The following is a 13,550-nucleotide window of genomic DNA, read 5'->3' as shown; positions in this document are numbered from 1 at the left end:
CTCGCCTCTGTGGAAAGCTCTGTGCGGAGGAACGACAGGAACTGCAGTGGGAAGATAGGCTGTGGCATGCGGGCTGGACCAGAGGGAGAGGGGACAAGAAGTCTCCTGGCAGGGACCTCTGCCATAGTGTAGCCAAGAGTTGAAGGAGAGCCAGGGCGGCTCTGCGGACATTGCAGAGGCATAATCAACAGAGCCAGTGAGGCTGGCACCCAGGTTTCTAGCTTGGGAGGTGGGTGGCTCGTGGTGGTGCTGTTCGTAGGAGTGGAGCCTCAAGGAGGAGGTGTGGCCAGGTCACAGAGGGGAAGCCTCGCTCTGCTCTGCTGGGGCTGTGCTTGTGAGTCTGACTGGCCCCTCCTGCTGAGGCCCATGTGGCTCTCTTTTCACACAACTCACACAGGGCCTGGCATGCACTGAGGACCAGGGGAGCCAGAGCCCCTGTAAACCTGCCTGCTTCTCTTTCCCCTCCTCCTTCTCTCTTACTCCCTCCTGTTTCACGTTGCCCCGGTGAGATGCCTGTTGCCACCTCCCCCCCTGCTTGAGGCTTGGAGGATTCCAACCTATTTGTCCTGCCCCTGGAGAAGGGTGGGAGCACCTCTCTCCTTTCCCCCAGTGTTGACTATTCCTAGAAGGGGAAATGGCTAGAAGGGGTCTGACTGCTAAACATACACCTCTTTTTTATGTATCCTCCCTGCTCCCTGGGCCCAGGGAAGGGAACACCCTGGGCCTGGCAACAAAACCACAGCCCAGAAGGTGGCTGATAAGAGATCCAGAGAGTAGGGGGCAGCCTGGCCCCTGCTTTCATTCAGTTCAGTTTCATTAAAAACATTACCACTGAATGCCTACCACATGCTAAGCATTCAAGGGGCACTGCGATGAACTGGACACTGCGATGGCCCCTGCCTTCGAGCTATGACCCTCTCTTAGCCAGACAGCTGAGTCATAAAAGGAGGATAAACTCGGTGCCATAGGCATGGAGGGGTAGCCTCAATTCTGCGTAGCAAGTCTAGGCTGCGAAACTGGGACACTCAGCTCTGGACCCGGACCTGCCACTAACTCTGCATGTGACCTTGGGCCAGTCTCTTCCCCTTTCAGGGCTTCAGTTTCCACAGCTGTGAAGCCAAAGTTCAGGACTCAGGGGTCCATGAGGCCGTTGCCAGCCAGAGCAAGAGGCAGTTCTGTTCCTGGATCCCGAGTCCTTTTTCAGTTGCTGCTAGCTTTTGGCTCCCACTCTTTAAAAGCAATGAGAAGAGGCTGGGATGGGGGCAGGGGACATGGGGACTGTAAAGAAATTCCCAGACTGATGTGTTGCTTTTTGTGTGTGGATGGAGGAACTGGGGAGTGCTGGGGGAGGGCGGAGGGGAAGGACAGGGATGGAGGGAGGAGGGGGAGAGGAGGGTGCACAGAGGAGACAGAAGAATGAAATAAAGGCGAATCCAACAAAAGGAAGTGAAAAGTGAGTGACAGGTTTGAGGCTGCAGGCCCGAGGCCGGCCAGGCCTTTAGGGCAAAGACTGGGGACAAACGAGCAGGATGTTCACGCTTGGTGGATAGTGAATGAAGAGCATCTTTTAAAACCCTATCAGGAACTCTTTGGATTGTCATTAGATCTGGAGAGGGGAAAAAGGCGAGGGAGGAGACTGCTGAAGTTGGCCCCCTGGGTGTGAAAAGATACTGATTCTCTGCTGGCGGCTGGGGGGGGGCCTTGGGCCTTCTTCTTCCTGGAGCCAGGCACGCCTGGGCCCCTCAAAGCTTTCGGTAAATTATTTATTATTTCGAGGGCCCTTGAAATCCAGTGGCAGGCTCCCCTTCCTCTCAGTGGGTGACACCACACTGGAGCTAGGAGGGGGAGGGAGGGCTGGGGTGGACACAGGTTTCTGGCTCCGTGTAGGGTAACCAACCATCGGGGTTTGCTGGGGACAGGACTTGTAGTACTAAAACTGGGAAAGTCCTGGGCAAACCAGAAGGATTGGTCACCAAACTTTGGGGTGAGACTGGTGGGGCGGGGAGGAAACTGACTTGCCCAAGGCCAGTCTCACTAAGCCAGGGAGTCAAGGCTGGCCTGGTCTTGGTCTTGGCCTTGGTCCTGGCCTCCAGCTGGCCACCTGGCTCACCTGCTCAGCTGGGAGAGAGGAGATTCTAAGATGAAGGTTCTTTGCACATTTTACAAAAGATGATTGGAAGCATTTGAATATGACTAGCTATTAGATCATAGTATAGAATTGTTAATTTTATTAAGTATAAAAAATGGCTTTTTTTTTAATGTTCTATCACTTAGAAATGGACACTGAAGTCTTTACAAGTGGGATGATCAATATCTGGGATGTGTTTTTAAAAATTCCACACAAATAAATATAGAAGTGTGTATGCAGGATGGGGGCAGACGGGGTCGGGGTGAATAGATGAAACAAGGTTGACCATGACTTAATGGTTGCGGAAGCAGAGTGATGGTCCATGAGGACACGGGATTCTATTCTAGTTTATGCATGTTTGAAAATGTCCAAAACCAGAACTTAAAAAGAGGAGAAGTAGAGCATGGCAGTGGTACAGTGTGGCCGTGGTTAGGTTTACTGCCTCCAGGGCAAAGGAGCCTGAGTTCAATCCACCTCCACCTCTCACTGGGTAACGTGTAACATGTTAAATGCTCTCAGCCTCAAGTTCATCATTTGTAAAATGGGAATAATAGTTCTGATCTCATAGATTAACAGAAAGCACTAGAACTCTGCTTAGACATAGTAAACACTCAATAAAAATTAGTTGCCATCCAGAAAAAGGGAAATTTGGGGGGCCCTTTCAGCCCAAGAGAACTCTTTGGAGCTGTGATCCTGGGGGTGTGGGTGATTTCCTGGAATAAACTTTTTTGGACAAGTCAGCTATTAGGACCCGGGCCTCCTCTATACAACAAACCTCCGTAGGCTGACTCCCTTCCCCCACCCTCGGCTTCCATGGAGCCCCCTCCCTGCCCCTCTCTTCTGTTCCCAATCTTATGTGTTTGGCAGATCTTAGTTTCTCCCTACTTCCACCAGGAGGTCTCAGTACCATGCTTGTGCCGTCATGACTTTGTTTGACCAGTTTGAGTCTGGCCTCTGTCAGTCAAATGTGAACTGCAAGAGGGCAGGTTTTAGTCTCCATCTGGGGTCTCTCTCAAAGGCTGAGCACATGGAGGCATGAGAATATGCTAGTTCACACAGAGGGACAGCACACACTCAGACACACATGTACATGCACACACAGAAGCATGGGCACATGCATGCACACACATATACATGCAACCTTAAGGCAGGTATATTGACACCTGCTCACAAGTGGGACCATCAGGAAAGAGGTCAGAAGGCCTAAAGATGCAAGGAGAAGAGAAGGGGGTCCTGGTCTTGCTGATCTGGGGGTCCATAGTGCAGAGCTGAGCAGGGTTGTGAGTGGTAGAGGCTGGGGGCCGTCAGCACCTGACACCAAGCTCACTGCTGAGGTCTGTTCTCATAGTGCAGTGCCAGACACAGAGTAGTAGTGACAAGCCACTTGCCTCTATGCCAGGAGATAGCACCAAGAGACCTGGATGTTGGAGGCCAAGAGCTGACTTCCTGCCAGACTACAGCCACTGCTGATGGTACAGCGGTAGCAAAAATGGAAACAATAAAAGCCTCCATTTACTCTGCCCCTGGCACAGATGCTGAGCACTTGTCTTGTAACATTTCATTTAATTCTGACAGTTACCCTCTGAGGTATCGTTGTATCCTTTTATAGTTGAGGAAACTGAGGCTCAGAGACATTAGGTTACTGGCTGAAGGTCACACCGCTGGGAAGGGGCAGATCTGGGATTTGAACCTAGAGTGTCTGTCTTCAGAGCAGCTCTCAGCTGCTACACTCTATTACGCAATTTTTGTTGAGCAAAAAACAAACAAACAAACAAACCCAAAAAACCCCTGAAACTGGGGAAGGATTTGTGGTTGAAATTGTATGATGTCTTGGATTTGCTTCAAAATAATCCACAGAGGTAGTGCTGGGGGAAGTGGGTAGGTATGTCGGTGAAAAACAATTGCCTCTGAGTTGATAATTGTTGAATTTGGGTGATGGATACATGAGAATTCATTATGCACCTCTATTTGTGATTTTTTTCAAAATAAATTTTACTGGTTCTGGGTTCCACCTTGGCTATACCATCACTAGGTGACCTTGAACATGTTGCTGAATCTCTGTATGCCTCCATTTTCCCACTGGGCCTTGCCCCATCTGTTTCCACCTCATTGCAGGACTGCAGCGCTGCTTAATTTGTGCCCATGGATTAAGGGGTGTGGAATCTGGATCTGCTGAGACACAAGCTCCCCTGTTTCTAAGGACAGCCATGGATCCCTTCTAACTGACCATCATTCTCTGCCTCTCACTTTCCAGAAAGAATTGTGGCAGAGCTGCCTGTGTGTTTGGTCTGTGTCCGGACTCCTAGAGTGGAAAGTGTGTGTGTGTGTGTGTGTGTGTGTGTGTGTGTGTGTGTGTGTGTGTGTGTGGTGGGGAATGTGCAATGCCCTGCTCACTCCACCTGTGTGGGTCTTCTCTTCTCTTCCAAGTCACCACATGTTCATTCCTCGTTCAAAAGGAGCATAGGGGCCCCAGGCAGAATGGTGGTGCTCAGACCCTGGGGGAGGCAAATGAGACTCTGGGCCTCCCAAACACTGGGGATGATAAATGGGGTCCAAGTCTTTCAGGCTTCATTATAGAGTCACCATGGGTTTGCCCAAACCATGGCAACCGATTCAAGCAATGATTAACCTAATAAAGCAGAGGCAAAGGGGAAAAAGATGCATTCAAGACCCCAAGTCAGGCTCTGGTTCTCTAGAGGCAGTAAATTTCCCTTCGGTGGGTACGGTGTCCAGGCTCCAGACGTCCTAAATCTCTGCCTCCGAGAGTGGGGGTGGGAAGGCCTGTGAAAGCAGTAAACGGATGTCAGAGATCAGCTGGGGTAGCTCCAGTGCTCACTTAATGGTGTCCCTCCTGGGCCCTTCTTGGAAACAGACCCAGCACAGGGGGACAGAGAGACATCTTTTTTTTTTTTTTGCTGTACATGGGCCCCTCACTGTTGTGGCCTCTCCCGTTGCGGAGCACAGGCTCCGGACGCGCAGGCTCAGCGGCCATGGCTCGCGGGCCCAGCCACTCCGTGGCATGTGGGATCCTCCCGGACCGGGGCACGAACCCGTGTCCCCTGCATCGGCAGGCGGACTCTCAACCACTGCGCCACCAGGGAGGCCCGGCTTTCTTCTTTTGAACTTTGATATATTTGGTCCTAGGGAGGTATATGTGTGTGAGTGCACACATGTGCGTGCACTTGTGTGTTTGTCTGTCTGTCTCTAGGGTGTAGAAGGAAGGCAGCAGATATTCTGCTACTGCCGCTGTGATGGGCAGCCTCTAAGATGGACCCCAGTGATCCATGCCTCCTGGTATTCGTGCCCTTGTGCAATCTGCTCACCTTGGCTGTGGCCTGGATTTAGTCATTTCTAGTGAATAGAATGTGGCAGAGGGATGAGATGTCACTTTTGAGATTAGATTACAAAAAGACTGTGGCTTCCGTCTTGCGTGTCCCTCTACCTCTTGTTTGTTTGCGTTGAAGGAAGCCAGTTTCCATGTTGTGAGCTGCCCTATGGAGAGGGCCACGTGGCAAGGAACTGAGGAAAGCTTCTGGCCTAAAGCCACTGAGGGACTGAGGCCCTCAGTCCAATGGCTCTCGAGGAATTGAGTCCTGCTAACAGCCACATGAGTGAGCTTGGAAGTGGATCTGGCCCCAGCGAATCCAACAGGTACGACTACCTTCTTGGCTGACACCCTGACTGCAGCCCCATGGGACACTTTGAGTCAGGGATGCCTACCTAAGCTATGCCTGGATTCCTCACCTACCGAAGACCGACAAAATAAATGTTTCTTGTTTTAAGTAATAGAGTTTGTTTGTAATTTGTTATGCAGCAATAGATAACTAGTAGGACAGAGGTACTATAGCTGGTGATGATGTTAGAATAGCAGGAGCATCCGTTTGTCTCCATAATTAACAGGCTTGGGCAAGTCATATAAACTCTCCCTGGTTAATGTGGGAAAGTCAGTCCTGGTCTCTGCCTTCTTAGCTAGCTTTCTGTAGGCTTAAGATGGAGATGGGGTGGGAATTATAATGAGGTCTGCTTCAAATTGCAGGCAGGCACATGAAGTGTATGGACATATCTGTCATCTCATCTGAATCCTCATAAAACCCTATGAGGTAGGTGTGGTTTTCTTCATTTTGATATTTGGAGAAATTTTTATAGATGGAGGCTTGGAGAGGCTAAGTAACTTGCTCAAGTGATAGAATTAGGAAGTGCTGGAGTTGAGATAGATGCCAAGCTTCATGCTCTAATGGACTATCTTAGGGGGCATCACCCACATCTGACTATTGGAATTGTTACTGGTGATCTCAGAAACAATGATACTCTTCTGATAACCCAGTCTCACCAAATCAGTTGGGGCATCTTCTAAAATAAACCCATTGGCAGCCAAAGACAGGTTATTTTGGTGCCGAGGAGGGTATGCTGCAGGAAGGGTAATGGGTCTCTGTATAATTTATTAATTTATTCATTCACTTATTCAACAAATATTCATTGACCTTTATATAGCAGCCAGTCGGGGGAAGGATAGAAATTTCTAACATATAATTGAAATACCTTTCATTCAGTCAGTCAATTCACTTACTCTAATTCATTCTAAAAACATGTGGCATATGGTTGAGAATGGGTACTCACTGAAGACAGGAAGGAACACTTCCTTTTGCCAGTGGAGGGCACACATAGCAAACAGATAATCACAAATGCTACCTGGAAAGTGCAAGGGTATTCTTATGCATAGGATATTATGGAAGCAGGAGCAAGGAGGGAGGAATAGTTCAGAGAAAGATTCTGAGAAGAGGTGATATCCACGTTGGAGATTTGGGGAGGGAGAAATGAGGGTTTGGGCAGGGAGAGCAGTGTGGGAAAAAAGCATGGAAGTGGTACTGACTGTGTTTAAGAGTAAGGCTTCAAGCAGGTCAGTATTTCTGAGGGTAAATGCCAAGGCAAGCAAGACATTATTAAAGAAGGGCTGTTGCAGCAGGACTCTGGTCATAAGCAGGAGTGATTCGCGATGATAAAAACAAATATTAGCTGGGCTTCCCTGGTGGCGCAGTGGTTGAGAGTCCGCCTGCCGATGCAGGGGACACGGGTTCATGCCCTGGTCTGGGAAGATCCCACATGCCGCAGAGCGGCTGGGCCCGTGAGCCATGGCCGCTGAGCCTGCGCTCCGCAACGGGAGAGGCCACAATAGTGAGAGGCCTGCGTACCGAAAACAAAAACAAAAACAAAAACAAATATTAGCACATATAATCCAGTGTAATCCTGACAACAGTCCTGTGGTGAAGACTACTCATTACCTGCCAGAACCCATTCTTCACTTCTTCCTAGGCACATAGCCCCTCTTCCAGTTAGGTTGAGGGGATATGATCATGTACTCCCAGTGGAGTGTGAGCAGAGGTGAAACATGCTACTTCTGAGTCTAAGCTTTAAGACTGTGGGTGAGGCTCCTCCATGATTTATTTCCCCTTCCCACTGGCTGGGACCCATGGCAATGAGCCTCAACCATGTGGATGGCAGGGACCTCGGAGCTGGGAGAGGAAGAAGATGGAAGGAATGTAGGTCCCTGAGTGATGCCACAGAGCAGAGCTATCCACTCACATGGAATGCTCACCTCAGAATGAATTATTGGTGAGTCTGTTATAGCAGCCTGGGCTTACTTTCATCTAAACTCCATAAAGTAATATTATTATCCCTGCTTTACAGATGAAGAGATTGAGAGAAAGGCTAAGGAACTTGTTCATGAGTCATACTGATAATTAGTGAACCAGATGGGAATCGAACCCAGATCCATATCACATCAAAGCTCACATTACATCCTTCTCTATTGGAACGTGAGCTTTTTCCCAGGGATGATTGGAACCACTTGAAGATTTTAAACAGGAGAGTGACAATGTTATATTTGCATGTTTCTGTGGCTGCAGCATGGAGGGTATAGGGACAAGTATTGAGATTAAAGGTAGAGAAATCAGTTGGGCAGTCTCTCCATGTGAAAGTTGAGAGCCTGAACTAGAGACGTCATCATAAGGAGGTAAAGGAGAGGCCAGGTTCAAGAAATAGTGGGAAGGGCCTCCCTGGTGGCGCAGTGGTTGAGAGTCCGCCTGCCGATGCAGGGGACACGGGTTCGTGCCCCGATCCCGGAGGATCCCACATGCCGCGGAGCGGCTGGGCCCGCGAGCCATGGCCGCGGGGCCTGTGTGTCCGGAGCCTGTGCTCCGCAACGGGAGAGGCCACAGCAGTGAGAGGCCCGCGTACAGCAAAAAAAAAAAAAAAAAAAAAAGAAATAGTGGGAAGGACAAATCAGCAGGACTTAAGGGTTACCTGGTTGTGGGTAGTAGGAGAGAAGAATCAAGATGAACCCTGGATTTCCAGTACGGATGACTGGGTGATGCTAGTTAGTGAGATCAGGTACAAGAGGCAGCATTAGTTTGGAGTTAGGGGAGAGTAATTCCATTTGGAACATGTCTCATTTGGGGTGTCCAACTGACATCTGGATGTATAATCCTGGAGCATGGGAAAGGTAGATCACAGCTGGGGAGGGTCACCGGGAAGGGGTGGGTGGCCCTTGGCCTTTGTGCCAGCTTGCACTGCACAGGAGATTCAAATTCATACAAAAGCAACCTCCTCTGCCCCAAAAAGTCCTGGGAGAATGAGAAGAATCTGAGACAAATGAAGATGTTAATAATAATAATAATTACCATTTATGGCAGCTTAATGTGCACTAAAAGCAAGCACATTTAATCAGCCCAATTAAATGGCTACTACTTATTGTCCCAACCCTACAGGTGAGGAAAAGGGGCCTTAGGGAGGCAAAGGGGTGTAATTGAAACCCACTAATTAGTGGCAGTACCAGGCTTTGAACTATTGTCTGTGTGATTCTGAAGTAACTGTTCTTAACCACTCTGCCATTTATGTATGTGTTTGGAGGACTTCCTTTTGTCTTTCTTCTTGGAATAACTAAAATTTCATTTTAACCCAAAGAATGAGACCCCCTCTTTTAATATTTAAGAGATTTATTAAAGCATCTTGTCACAAAGATGGAAACACATACAAATTAGAAACATGCAACCATCATCGTCCACAGTCAAGTTAAAATGTTGTATATTTTTCCTGTTTTCATAGCTGAAAACTTCAGATCTTAGACCGAACTCACTCACCCTGAGTATTTAATTCATTCTCCCTGAAAGTATCCAGGGCAGCAAATAACCAAAATACAAACTATTATATAAGGAAGGTGCAAAGTTAAATAAGAATATGTATGGAGAATGCCCCCTTCCCACCCCCCAGTCAAAGGCAAACAATGGCACTTTGCTCTTGCTTAACCTAGATTGTCCTTAAAAATTATCGAGGGCAAAGTTCCAAACCAGTTTTCCAGTTAGGGTTGCTGCATCCTAAATTTCCAATATTGTTCCACTTCAGACCTTTCATATGCTGTCAGAAATTCCTCAGCTGGTAACTAACTCAATTCTAACTCTGTCATTTATAAGGGAATTTTTTTTGTTCTAGCTGAGAAAAGGGCCTTTCTGGGGTCAGTCATACAGTCAGTTATTAGCAACAGAGTCTGTGCTTTCACCACCACATCAAGGACACCGACAGCCTTCTGGGTCTACATATCCACAGGGGGCTCCCTAGGGACTCAGCACTGGAAAGGTGTGCAGAGGCGGTTGATAGGTGGTTTTCCTTACTGAGAACGCCAAGTTCCCAGGAGCGTCTCTCCTCTGAACCGACGCAGTCATTTCAGCACCATGGTCAGGGGCACGCCGCCGCTTTTCAGGACCTCGGTGCCCGACCGTGTTAGCCAGGCATACGCTCTCTCCCACCGCTTTGGTCCTCGGATCGCAGAAGCAGAGTGGGCACACAGCAGCCTGTGAATCTCACTAGGGTTCCAGAGAGCGGCCAAAGCGCAAGGGAGTCTCTTGGTCTTACAAGACCCAGAGGACACAGCTCAAGTCAGTACATAAACACCTAGAGACTGAGTTGGCACAGAGGGAGAGAGCTCTAAACTACCAGCCTAGAGCCAGGGTCATACTTCTGGCTTGCTCCAATAACTCACCGAGTGATTGAGTGCCTTGGGCAAGTCACCTACTTCCAAGACTTTGGGTCTCTATTTCCATGGGTGTCACCATCCTGCCCCTCTCACCGGCTGTAGGAGGGGACCTGAGATAAGAAGTGTCCAGCCCCAAGTCTCCCACAGTCTGTGCTCTTGGCCCTTTGAAGGTGGAGCAGGCAAGTAAGGTGAGTGAGTGTCCCTGCCGCCCCCCCTCCTTCTTGAGCACAGTCTGCAGAATTTAAAAGGGGAGGAGATGGAAAAGAAACATGGCAGAGAATCTTAATTACATATATATATATAATGTAATTATAATATACTCAGCATTTGTTCTGCACCACATTCTCAGCCGAATCTCCTCTCCCTCTCGCCCCCACACGCACACCATACACACACTGTTCCCCTGGGTCTAAAGGCTCTTTCCCACTGTCTCTCTTCCGTGGTCGCCGGGGCCTATAATTCCGTCCATCATAAGCAAGGCCTTCTCTTAAAGCACCCAGAAATCCAGTGAAAGGGTATTAGGGACCCTCTCCAGCTTCTCATGTGAATTAGCTGAGGCTCAGAGACTTGTCCAAGGTCACACAGCCGGGCAGAGTGGCCCTTGGGTGAGAGGAGGGGCAGAGGGCGCCTGTGGGGTTGCATGCTCCCCCCGGCCCCGCCTGCCTTTGTGCCAGCCCTGCGGCCAGGCTCCCAGACATTAGCATTCCAATAGCCCTGGGACGCTTTGTCCTCCGACTGCGGCCGGCTTGGGGATGGGGTGGGATGGGGGCAGGACACCATAAATCTACCTGCTTGTGTGTGCAGACGGGGTGGGATGGGGTGGCCGCAAGATTCATGTGCTGTTTTCCTGGAAGCCAGGGCTCAGACAAAGGCACAAGAGGGGGAAGAGTCCTTTGACCGGAGCATCCTTCCTGGACCCGCTTGGGACCCTGTCTAGGTTTTGGGGAGCTGGGGCGCAGGCGATGACCTCAGACCACGGGAGGCCCTGCAGCCGCTCTAGCCGAGGTGTAGTGGGTGGGCTTCCAGCTGAGACCCAGAGCAGCCTGACCAATTGTAAAAGCCGCCGAACGCAAAATGCCCGAGGACGGGTGGCGGGGTGTGGTGGTGATGCCACTGGGCTAGTTGTAGGTGCCACCCAGAAATGTTTCCTCGCCCTTCTTGATGAGGGGCTCTTTGGAAAGAGGCGTGGATGAGGTTTCCCATCTCAGTAGGATTCCATGCGCCTTGATGGAACTCATCCTGGGCAAGGAGCCCTAAACCTTCCTCCACCTCCACCTGACTTGGAGACTAGAGCTGACAGCTCTGGGGGATCAAATCCACCCCAACCCAAGGTGGCAGCCCAGCATTCGAGTTGGTTAAATAGTACTTTTTTTTTAAACTTGTGGGGTGAAGGACCAGTCTGCGTGTGCTGGGTGACGAATAGCCCCTTAATGAGCACGCTCACAAGCAGGAGAGGGACTGGGCAGTGGGTGTCTCCACTTGGAACACACCGTCAACACTTTTTCTGCTTCTGGAAGTCGTTCACACCAAAGGAGTCCCCTGCCTATTTGAACGCTACTTCTCACAGCCTTTCACAGGAAGAATGATCTTCCTGCTTGAGGACTTCCTCTCCAAACCTTTAGTCCTGGCCCAGAATGCCACCTTCTCTGGCAAGCTTCCCAATCTGGCTGCAGATAACAGTCTCACTGTCCCTTCTGTGGCTCCTACCTCCACTCAGCACCAATGTTTTTTAGCCTTGAATGATTTTGTCTATATACTTGCTATTGTCCTAGGAGGACAGAGATGGACCTTCCTGATTTTTATGTCTGTCCACCCCTCCCCCCAATGCCCAGTAATTAGCAGACCCTGGCTTGGTCTGTGCAACTTGGAGCTGCCGACACCTGCCCCAGGGCGGTGCCCCAGGTGGAAAATTGGCTGCTGCAGAACTCACCAATAACCCATTAATCTTTTCCTTCCAGATTAAAGCCATGAAATAAAACAACAGCCTCATTCATTCGTTTGCAGCATCCCCCTTCCAGCCCCCCAAATCCAGCCCCTGATAACTAAGACTTATCTCCTCTGAGCTACCTTTAGGGACCTAGGAATAGAGGAGAAAGGAAAAGCTCAATTTGAAGCGGGGAGGGCATAAGAGGCAGACACAAGAGGCATTAACCCCTGCAAAGCCACCACCTTTGCACTCTAACACTGGAAAGCAACCTACCCTACCCAACCATTCCCAGTCCCTGACTGTGCCATGCATTCCCCACTGGGGTTGGCCCGCTTCTTCCCCTGGCACCCCGGGCCAATCCAAGGAGGCCTCTGGGGTTCAACTCGTAGGGTAGTGTGCCCACCCTCCATTTTCCTGTTCCTGAGAGTCAGGCCTGGGTTCTTAGAGCTCAAACCTGCTTCCCAGAGGTCCTGGGGCGGGGGGTTTGGAAGCTAATGTAGGGCTGCTCCAGCAGTGCTCTGGGGACATGTCAGTGTCACTGTGCATCAGCCCTACTCTACCGTGGAAGTAATAGAGAACAGGGGGCTGGAAACCTTGAATAGTTCCTTGAAAAGAATAATAGTTTATTCAGTCAAGTTTGCTGGGTGTTGGGAGGTGTCAGAGACTGCAGCCGGACCCTCCACTTTCTCTACTCCCTGCTGCTTAGGTCCATGAGTCTAATGCCACAGCCTCAGCACCGGCGGCAGCGTAAAATGAGCTCAGAAGATGTGCTTGGGCTCTAAGCGCTTTGGGAAAATTCCTGGGATGCCCAGCCTACCAGCATTTCTGAGGGTTCTGACCCTGCTGCAGGGTTATTACTCCCTCCCGTCCCTAAATGCAACAGTCACTCTAAATCCAGGCTAGTGGCATAGGGGAAAGGGCCAGCACCACCAGTGAGTAACCCTAGTTGGAGGCTTGTCTTTCTCCTAAACCACTGTTTGGAATAAGACAAGTCGCTGCCCCATAAATGAAACAAGGGGGCTGAGCCAATGATTTTTAAGAGCCTTCCAGCTCTTCCTTTCCAAGTGTGTATAGCTGACTTGCCCTGAGAATGCAGTCTGCCTGGCCTCCAGCCTAGCGCCATAGTTTCTCAGACCAGGCCTCAGGAGGGGCCCCAGATCCCCAGAAAAACTCTCATCCCTCTCCTTGGACGGGGCCTTCCTCCCCCAACCCCAGCCGCAGAGGCTGGGCCCTCCCCTCTGCCCCGTCAAGTTACCTTGGTCAGGCTTCTCGAGAGTCCTTTTTTATTGGTTCAAAATCTCATTCACCAGTCCCTAAATCATCTTATGTACAAAATAAAAACTTTTCCCACTGTGAAATCTCATCAATAAATACAAACGTGTAAAACAGGGGAGGGGCCATATAATTTACCAGACAAAAATTCATTTCAAAAGATATCAGATAATTTACAAACTGATTTTTTTTTTTTA

The sequence above is a fragment of the Mesoplodon densirostris genome, chromosome 1 (genome assembly GCF_025265405.1).
Source record: "Mesoplodon densirostris isolate mMesDen1 chromosome 1, mMesDen1 primary haplotype, whole genome shotgun sequence".
Taxonomy (NCBI): Eukaryota; Metazoa; Chordata; class Mammalia; order Artiodactyla; family Ziphiidae; genus Mesoplodon; species Mesoplodon densirostris.
Note: the sequence above shows the minus strand (reverse complement) of the source record.